The sequence below is a fragment of the Palaemon carinicauda genome, chromosome 13, assembly GCF_036898095.1.
Source record: "Palaemon carinicauda isolate YSFRI2023 chromosome 13, ASM3689809v2, whole genome shotgun sequence".
NCBI classification, from domain to species: Eukaryota; Metazoa; Arthropoda; class Malacostraca; order Decapoda; family Palaemonidae; genus Palaemon; species Palaemon carinicauda.
The window spans coordinates 38,084,013-38,094,012 of record NC_090737.1 but is presented as its reverse complement, the minus strand read 5'-3'; positions in this window follow the sequence as shown (position 1 = coordinate 38,094,012).

Below are 10,000 nucleotides of genomic sequence, written 5' to 3'. Positions count from 1 at the left end.
TGGCCACGAAGACAGATAAAAGTCAATGACAATTCTTCTGTACTGTATACCTGTCAAATATATATATATATTATATATATATATATATATATATATATATATATATATTATATATATATTTATATATATATACTGTATATTTACATATACATATTTATATATATACTGTATATATACATATATATACTGTATATACATATATATATATATAGTATATATATATATATATATATATATATATATATATATGTATATACATCTATACATATACATATATACATATATATATATACATATATATACATACATACATACATATATATATATATATATATATATATATATATATATATATATATATATATATATATATATATATATATATACATATAGTTGAAGCGTGTCAATAAGAATTTCATTTGACGAAGTGAACAAATTTATCAAAGCTTATGACTAAAGAGAGAGAGAGAGAGAGAGAGAGAGAGAGAGAGAGAGAGAGAGAGAGAGAGAGAGAGAGAGAGAGAGAGAGAGAGACTATAAATGATTTCCTTCGGTAAATATGACATGTACTCTTTTGGCCTCTCCAAGATTGATGAAACTTTGATTCATGTGAGAAAGTGGTGTTAACAAGTGACGTTACTTACATGGAATGTCGATGCTCCAGTTCTCGTGTTACGTAATATCCAGGAGCATAATTATGAACGCGGGATCATGCATTATTCTCGCGTATTATTTATAATCTTCTTTATTATATGTTATTTATAAATTACACTCATAAAATGTTACGTACATGCATTCATATACAAATAAATATGAATATTTATTTTTCATCGGGTCTCATGATACGTAACAACAAAGAGAATAATTATTATAATTACATATTGTAACTCATAAAATTGTTTATAAGTGTTCATACATACATACCATACATACATACATACATACATACATACATAACAACAACAACAAATCGGGTGAATTTGTTGCTTTTGTTGGTGTTGTTGTATAAAACAGAACTTTAAAAATTCAACTCCATGGTTATCTGTTTAAAATACTTTTATAAATAAATTTCCCCTTAAATCTTTGATTCGTACAAATAAAATCCTCCCTAAAAATCAAATTCACTTTAAAATCCTCCCTAAAAACACTTCCTTAAAGTTAATCATTGAAAATAAAATCTTTTTAAAATAATAGCTAAATTTTCTCCTTTTAACAGTCACAACCCTTCCATAATTTCCTTCCTTCTATTCCCTCTATTACATTTCCCTTCCCTTTATTCCCTCTTCCTCCCCTCTATTTCATCTACCTTCCTTCTATTCCCTCTCCCTTTGCTCTATTCCCTCTTCCTTCCCTCTATTTCATCTCCCTTCCTTCTATTCCCTTTCCCATTGCTCTATTCACCCTTCCTTCCTTCTAATCCCTCTTCCTTCCTTCTATTCCCTCTATTCAAGCTCCCTTCCCTCTATTCCCTCTCCCTTCCTCTCTTCCTCTCCCTAATTTCTTCTTCGTCCACCCTTCCCTGACCTCCAAGGATTCCCTCTCCGTCTTTGCCAAGTTCCAGTTTAATCTCTACATCTGCACACTCCCTTTTTCCTCCCCCCCCCCCCTCCACCGCCTTGCAAATCTTATCAACTCTCCCTTTCAGTGGTCGTGTAAATTCACCCTTTCCCTTTACAGTCGTGCCAAATCGGTTGTGGCATTCTGCTCCTCGCATCCGCTCCTCTTCCCCTCTCGCGTAATAATTCTTCTGGGGTTCTTTTTCCTTGCGGCGATTAAGGGTTAACCCGCCCGCAGGTTTTCCGCTGACATTTCGATGAAGGTTAGGAGAGAGAGAGAGAGAGAGAGAGAGAGGAGAGAGAGAGAGAGAGAGAGAGAGAGAGAAGGACACTGATGGGTGGCCACAACCAGCGAGGTACTTGGCGAGGTTGGCGCCATGAATATCTCAGGAAGGCATTTCGTCCGAAGCCCCAATTCGAATCCTTGTGTACGAATGGAGCCTTCTAACCTTTCCTGTGTGATGGGCCGAGCTTTAGGTGACTTACATATTTAACGCCACACTGGTCAAGTCTTCCCCCTCTCCCTTCCCCCTCCACCTAACCAATCATCTTTAGCTCCTCCATCCCTCACTCCCCACCCCACTCAATGCCTTCTTTCGAGACTATAAAAGAAAAGAAAAAAATCTGGGATCCGTTTGGGGATTGTCAAAAATACACAGAAATCCATATTTCTTTTTTGCATGACGTCGGTGACTCAGCTTCCCATTATCTGGGCGTTGTGCTTTTAAAGAATTTTTAGGCTATCGTACGGATGGACGATGAACTATCGTGCTCTAATTCTTGATTCATATTTGTTGAGTCTGTCTAAGTAATAACAACAACAACAACAACAAAAACAACAACAACACAACAAAAACAACAACAACACAACAACAACAATAATAATAATAATAATAAATTCAATGTTTTAAACTATCGTACGGAAGGAGGATCAACTATCGTGCTTTCATTTTTATATCCCTACTCTATTTTGTTTTTACCTTACGATTTCCTCTTAGAAGATTTCTTCACATTAGTCTTCGAAGATTAAATGGAAATATAATAATTAAATACTTATTGGCAAGCACCCATACTCTGCATTCACAAGTATTAAGTAATTACACCAAACGTACTTTTAAATCTTTTAAGTGTGCAACCGTTGAAGTCTAAACTAAATTGTAAGTAAAAAATTATCATAATAATGACATGAAAAAAAATCAGTAATGATAAAAACCCATAAAAAGTAAGAACAAATAATAAGCTTTAGAAAAATTCAATTTTTAAATATAGTTAATTTGTCTATTGTATACTTTTTATCTGAAAATACCCCATAAATGTATTCAAAATAGTTTGTTTAATAAATCTTGGATAATCAAGTAGGACATTATTTGGTAGGAATCCATTAAAGCAGTAATAATAATAATAATAATAATAATAATAATAATAATAATAATAATAATGCTAATGATAATAATAATAATAATAATAATAATAATAATAATAATAATAATAATAATAATAATAATAATTCTTCAATACCAGCACAATACATCAGTTATAAACATCAAGAGACAAATATCTAGATAAAAACCAAACCTTTCCAATGTCCTTAGAAAAAAAATGATTCATGAACTTCGAATACCTTCTGCTCTGCGCCCAGCATAACCCAGAAGCTGCAAGAGAAATCATGGTAGCGTTTCCAGACAGCAAAACCATCTTCGTATCCATTGGAGGAAGATTTTCAAACGCATGGGGAAGAGGGTTGTCGAAGTGACGATGACTAGGTGAGGGGAAGTCTTGTTCCTTAGGATTCGAGAGAGGGAAGAAGATTCAGACCTACTTTCTAGATTCAGGGAAACAGGTTGTCTCTCCCCTCTGGACAAGGGGAGAACGCGCTGCATTCTGGGAGGTTCAGGAATAGAGTAGGGGTAGCGTTAACGCCTTAAATGTCTGTATCTATCTATCTGTATCCTTCTATTTATCTATCTACCTATCTATCGATCTATTAGTTTTTAGTGAGGGTTTTCTGTAAGGTTCAGGAATACAGTAGGGGTAGCGTTAATGACTCAAATGTGTGTATCTATCTATATATCTATCTATCTATCGATCTATTAGTTTTTAGTGAGGGTTTTCTGTAAGGTTCAGGGATACAGTAGGGGTAGCGTTAATGACTCAAATGTCCGTATCTATCTATATATCTATCTATCTATTTATTGGTCTATCTATCTATGGGGATATTAGTTTTTCAGCGAGTGCTTTCAGTAAGGTTCAGGAATACAGTAGGGGTAGCGTTAATGACTCAAATATATGTATCTATCTATATCTATCTATCTATCTATTTATTGGTCTATCTATCTATCGATCTATTAGTTTTAGTGAGGGTTTTCTGTAAGGTTCAGGAATACAGTAGGGGTAGCGTTAATGACTCAAATGTCCGTATCTATATATCTATCTATCTATCTATTTATTGGTCTATCTATCTATAGGTTTATTAGTTTTCAGCGGGTGTTTTCAGTAAGGTTCAGGAAAACAATAGTGGTAGCGTTAACGTCTTAAATGTCTATCTATCTATCGGTCTGTCTATTAGTTTTAGTGAGTGGTTTCAGTAAGGTTCAGGAACACTATAGGGGTAGCGTTGACGCCTTTAAATAGCTATCTCTCTCTATCTATATCTATCAATCTATCTATCTATCTATCTATCTATCTCTATCTATTGCTATCTATTAAATTTCAGTGAGTAATCAATCTTTTCAAGTGAGGATCTTGCATTTGTCCATGAGGTTAATATAGAAATGGGCAAAATTGTATTAAGAATATATCAATAAACCAAACTCACACTACTTAAGCATCTATGTAATGTCATAAATTGATTCTTATAAATTTGTAATTCAGAAATACCATAACAGACTAAAAGCTATTTTACAAAACAAACAATTAAATTATAGACATCACCAAAAATAGATCACTTAGAGTCGATAGAGAAAAACTAATGAATTATTCCCCGAACGTCTCTAGGTGAAAATATTCCCATAAATAAAATTCCCATAATTAAAATTCTCTTGTTCAGCAATTTACTGATGTTATTGAAACGAAATGGCACGTGTTCAAAACAAGTTGGTACGTGTTCAAGATGAACAGTAAAAAAGCTGATTAAACCTTATGAATAATAAAAGCTGATGAATATATGATAAAAGTTACGAGCTATATCCTAACGCAGTTACCTGCTGGTTCTTGAAATAGGAAGTTTGGAAGGAGTTTTCTAATTATTGACAGTTTGTTCAGAAGCACAAAACTTTTTTCCTCTAACTCTATATAATACACACACATATGTATATATATATATATATATATATATATATATATATATATATATATATATATATATATATATATATATATATAGTATATATATATATATATATATATATATATATATATATATATATATATATATATATATACAAATAAGTACGTATACATATGTACACATATATACATGCAATATATATACAGACACACACACACACACACAAATAAGTACGCATACATATGAACACATATATACATGCAATATATATACAGATACACACATTATATATATATATATATATATATATATATATATATATATATATATATATATATATATATATATATATATATATATATATATATAAATCATATATTGTACATATATACGTATGTGTATGAGAGCGCGCGTGTGTGTGAAAGAAACAGATAAAAGGTTACGGCCGTCAAATTTGGCAAAGCCTCTCACAATGACATTTGAATAGAAAAACATATAGTTTTGCGATAAGGTTAACGAGCGATACAACAAATAACAATAACATCAGCAACAACTGTTAATTGTGCTGCTTGTGTTACAGGGAAGAAGAATTTAGTATCATTATTACTATTAATATCACAGGGAGTTAAATGGCCGGACAGGATTAAAAACGAAACTATAAGAGAGATTACTCGAGTGCCATATGTGGATGAGATCATGATGAGGGGTAAGAGATGGTTTAGGCATGCTCTGAACTCCCCAAGAGAGATTAGCATACCAAATTTTTAACCGGGTTCCACAAGGCACCAGAAGAGTTAGAGACTCAGGCCTACATGGCTGAAGACTACGAAGCGTGAAGTAGATGATGATAAATGGAGAAGTATTGATTTAAAAGCTCAAGATAGGGACGACTCGTGAAATCTAACCGAGGCCCTTTTCGTCAATAGGCGTAGGAGGAGATGATGATGATGATGATTGCTATTAATATTATTACTAGCCAACCTACAACCCTAGTTGCAAAGGTTTGATGCTGCTATCCCAAGGGTTCCCATAGGTTAAGCAGCTAAGTGCGAGACGTAATAGCGGAATATTCCATAAACTATGTATGAAGAATTAAGGAATATACAAAATAAACTAGAATGGGCACCAGGTAGAGCGCATACCTTCGCTTATGTCATGTTGTATATCACAAGATTGGCAACTGAATTGTGCCCATTTTCGCAATCGTTTCATGCAAATTAGAAAAAAAATATGGCCACGATATCGTAAAAAGACGTCTTTTACCTTACTGACCTTGCAATTTACTTTTCACCTAATTATCACAAAATCTAATCAAATTGTTCTTGGATCATTGCCAATCATCCTACCAAATTTCATGAAATTCGAACAAATAGTTTTTGAGTTATGCGAATCACTTACACACAGACAGACATACAAACAAAATACGCCTATCAAAACATAATCAGTATATTTATTATTATCACTTGCTACGCTACAGCCCTAGTTAGAAAAGCAGGATGCTATAAGCCTAAGGCGCTCCAACAGGGAAAGTAGCCCAGTGAGGAAAGGAAACAAGGAAAATTAAATATATTAAGAACAGTAACAGTAGTAAAATAAATATTTCATATATAAACTATAAAAACTTGAAAAATACGAATTGGCGAAAATCAGTCATACACATACACCCAATAGTTTGGCCTATTCATTACAAGTTTTCCTCTATACACCTCATACATCTGACAACACTAACCTATTCTCTCCTTGCTAAAAAGTAGAAGAGACTTTAGCTATGGTAAGCAGCTCTTCTAAGAGAAGGACACTCCAAAATCAACCCATTGTTCTCTAGTCTTGAGTAGTGCCATAGCCTCCGTACCATGGTCTTCCACTATGTTTAGTTAGTTTTCTTGCTTGAAGGTACAATTATGCACACTATTCTATATGTTTCATTATTTCCTTTCCTCAATGGAGTATTTTCCCCTGTTGGAGCCCTTGGGCTTATAGCATGATGCTTTCCAAATTACGGTTGTAGCTTGGCTGCTGCTGTTGCTAATAATAATGACAACAACAACAACAACAACAACAACAACAACAGCAACAACAACAACAGCAACAACAACAACAACAATAACAATAATAATAATAATAATACTAATAGTAGCAATAATAATAATTAATAACAATTATAATATCTAATAATAATAATTAACAGAAACAACAACAACAACAATAATAATAATAATAATAACAACAATAATAATAATAATAGTAATAATAATAACAACAACAACATCAATAATAATAATAATAATAATAATAATAATAATAATAATAATAATAATAATAATAATAATAAAGGAGAAATGATCAAAGCTGTATTACAGCATTTTTCTGAATCATATTTTTCACACCACAACAAAACTCTACCATGATAAAACGCTTCATCATTCCTTCAACAAAAACATTTGGATGCTCAGTTCCATCAGGAGCAAATACAATAAACAATCTCTCAATTATATTCCTCAAGAACAATTGATACCAAAGAAAAGCCGAAACTATCAGTGTCTGCTAATGTGGTAAATTATTCAACATTCATGAGGCAACTTACAGGTGAATTCACTTTTAATGTTGATCCACATCATGAAGAATTAAAAGCATTCGTTTCTGGCTGTTTCATTATACAAGGCGTCGAAAGCAAATGATATATATACTGTATATTTCCTGTATATATATATTCCCATCCCACCGAGATTCCTGCATTCCCATTCCCACCCCACCGATATTCCCGCTACGCCTTTCCGGGACGACCCCGTGAGAAAGACAGTTTGTAGAATAATTATTCATGTTGCGCCTTGCAATAATTTCTATCATATACCAAAGCCGGCGATGGAACATAAAGGTTGCAAACGAATAGTGAACAACGTTGCAATTTACGGCTTTGATTCAGATATAATCGAAATTTATATTCAGCGAAGTTTCAAAATGGAATTCTCGTTTACCGTGGATGTATAGCATTGAAAGAAATTAATGATAATGAGAGAGAGAGAGAGAGAGAGAGAGAGAGAGAGAGAGAGAGAGAGAGAGAGAGAGAGAGAGAGAGAGAGAGAATATATATATATATATATATATATATATATATATATATATATAATATATATATATATATATATATATATATGTATATATATGTATACATATATACTAGATTGGTGAGAGGTAGAGATATATTGACAGCGAGATATATAGAAAGATAGATTATCATTATTATTACTAGCCAAGCTACAACCCTAGTTGGAAAAGCAAGATGCTACGAGCCCAAGGGCTCCAACAAGGAAAAATAGCCTAGTGAGGAAAGGAAATAAGGAAATAAATAAATGATGAGAATAAATTAACTATATATCATTCTAAAAACAATAAAAGCGTCAAAACAGATAGAGAGAGATATATATAACATGTTTATTAATAGAGAAAGATACTAGGTGTGTATATATATATATATATATATATAAATATATATATATATATATATATATATATATATATATATATATATATATATATATATATATATATATATGAGAGAGAGAGAGAGAGAGAGAGAGAGAGAGAGAGAGAGAGAGAGAGAGAGAGAGAGAGAGAGAGAGAGAGAACATGAATAAACTTAAACATAACACTAGATGCAGGCAAAAGGACATGTCCTCGTCCCATGCACTAATTTGACTGAGTCGATGTGAAGGGCCCAGTAGATTGAATATCTAAATTTGGAATGGGAATTTCGCTATTGCGGTCCTGTGACTTGTATGGAATTTAAGGCATAATTAATTTTATATATTCCAATTATTATTATTATCATTATTAATATTATTATTATTATTATTATTATTATCATTATTAATATTATTATTATTATTATCATTATTATTATTATTATAATGGTGAATAAGGTGGGAAGGTGGGCTGTGGCACTCTAATACCATCAACAAAACTCAGTTGAATCCCTCGTCAGGCTGGGAGGAGCGAAGAGAGGAAAGTCCCCTTTTTGTTTCTATTTTTTGATGTTGGCTATCCACAAAATTTGGAAAAGTGCCTTGGTAAATACATTATTATTATTATTATTATTATTATTATTATTATTATTATTATTATTATTACTACTACTAAGTAACGTGTAACACTAGTTGGAAAAGCAGGATGCTATAAGACCAAGGGCTCTAACAGGGAAAAATATACCAGTGAGACAAAGGAAATAAGGATTTACCGTGAGCGAATAGTTTAAGAGTTTATATAGTTTTAGTTTTACATATAAACATCATCACCCCCCACACACATATTTATATATGTGATTGTGATTGGCTGTGCTAACCCCGAGGTTCTTAGCAAGTATTAGTGAGGTGGAATGCTAACCTCATATGCTACCCCGTCATAGAAATTCAAAAGGAACCGGGACAAACGAAACTATAATTAAAACAAAAACCGTAAAGACCATCTTATGAAGAGAAAAAAACCGATATAAATGAAACATAAATAAAACGGTGTTTATTCAACAAAATTGTTTTTGGTTCAATCCTGTAAGTAAAAAGAGCCAAACAAAATATGAACCTTCGGAAATATGAGAACAATATTTCAATCATCGGGAAGGAGGACGGTTAAAGATAACATCGAGCTTGAATAAAAGGCAGAAAATATCATCTGACGATTTTCCACCAAACACAAGATATTCCAAATCTGAGATGACAGTGCAAAGTAATCTTTTAGTGTTTGGGGAGCAGGACGATTCACATAAATTCTGTCAGGAGGAACAAATGATTCAAGCCAGAAAAGTAAGTTTTTGTTCGAAAGATGTTTATAAGCAACTTTTCGTTAGTCGCGGACTATTCCTTCACTTTTGAATTTATGGCTACGTTTTACAAGTTGAGGGAATTTAGTTATTGCTATTAAAAACTTTATAATGATTATTATATTCACCATCACCCCATTAACAATTCCAGAAATTGTACACATTTTGAGATAAAATCGTAATTACTGGTCATATAAAAATGCTCATTTTGATGCTTATTAGAAAAGGATTTTGATGATTTAAATTTATTTATGAAAAATTTGCAAGAAAATACCAAAAGTAATGTATATTAAATAGTTCATATACTGCATTTTCTAATATTTTTTTTTTCACATCTAATGGTCA